The sequence below is a fragment of the Octopus bimaculoides genome, chromosome 25 (assembly GCF_001194135.2).
Source record: "Octopus bimaculoides isolate UCB-OBI-ISO-001 chromosome 25, ASM119413v2, whole genome shotgun sequence".
Taxonomy (NCBI): domain Eukaryota; kingdom Metazoa; phylum Mollusca; class Cephalopoda; order Octopoda; family Octopodidae; genus Octopus; species Octopus bimaculoides.
In genome coordinates, this window is record NC_069005.1 from 5,083,161 (window position 1) to 5,084,358 (window position 1,198).

A 1,198-nucleotide genomic window follows, 5' to 3' on the forward strand; every position below is an offset into this window, starting at 1 on the left:
CAACAACAACAACAACAACAACAACAACAACAACAACAACATCAACAACAGTAACAACAACCACAACACAGACAACAGCATCAACGACAGTATCAACAAGAAGAGTAATAACAAGTAGACGATGAAGAAGATTTAAATCCAGCAATGGTCGTCTGCTGAAAATTGCTAGGGCGGCAAGCATGTAGCATTGATTTTGATGTCGGTTGTCGTTTAATATTTCAGACAAATATAGCATTGTCTAACTTATGTATGGCAGAGATTTGCAAAACACGAACTTCGATTAACTGAGATTAGTTAAGTTATCGCTTGACAGAAACTCCCTCAGGCGATGTTTAAACATTCAAAGAGAAAATAACCCCCAATTCCCACCCCCCACCCCCAGTACGATCAGCGGAACGGAACTTTCAGCGCATAACGATTCTGCAGACATCAGTGTGTATTGTATCTTAGGCCAGCTGAAGTAAGCAACGGACAGCATGTTTCGGTAATATGAGGTTTCCTCAGAAAGGCGTGTGTCTTGTCACTTGTCGAAACTAAATTTGATCTATGTATGTGTGTGGGTGTATATATATATATATATACAGAGAGAGAGAGAGAGAGAAAGAGAGAGATCCTATTTGTGCGTTGTGGGGTCTGTGCCTGTGTGTGTGCCTGCGTATACATGTGTGTATGTATATCTTTGTGTTTGTATGTGTGTATATATGTATATGTATTAATGCATGAAAGTTTTCACAGCTCTAGCATTGTTCCTTCATAGGCAGCCTAACAATTTCTCAGCCCACCCTCATGCAAAATTTAACTAAACAACGAGTAAATCTTAACATATTAATATTGTTACCGCTTCGAAATAAGGTAAGCAGACGTTTAATGGAAATTATCCAAAATGTCTAGTCGTGTTTTAAGGAGGATGAGCTGTGAATTGAGATTTCGTTGCTGTTATTTCTAGAAGGAGCGGCTAAAATATAGAAGTTTCCCGTTGATTTGTCCGCAAATAGTTTCTCGGCATTATGCTAACGATGCTAATTAATGGTTCAAGAAGAATATAAATTATCACAAACCGTAGTATCCTGTGAGCATACACAAATAATACAGAAATATCTCGGATAATTATGAGAAAATGTGAACATATTAGTGAACAAAGAATTGTACATATATATATATATATATATATATATATATATATATATATATATATATA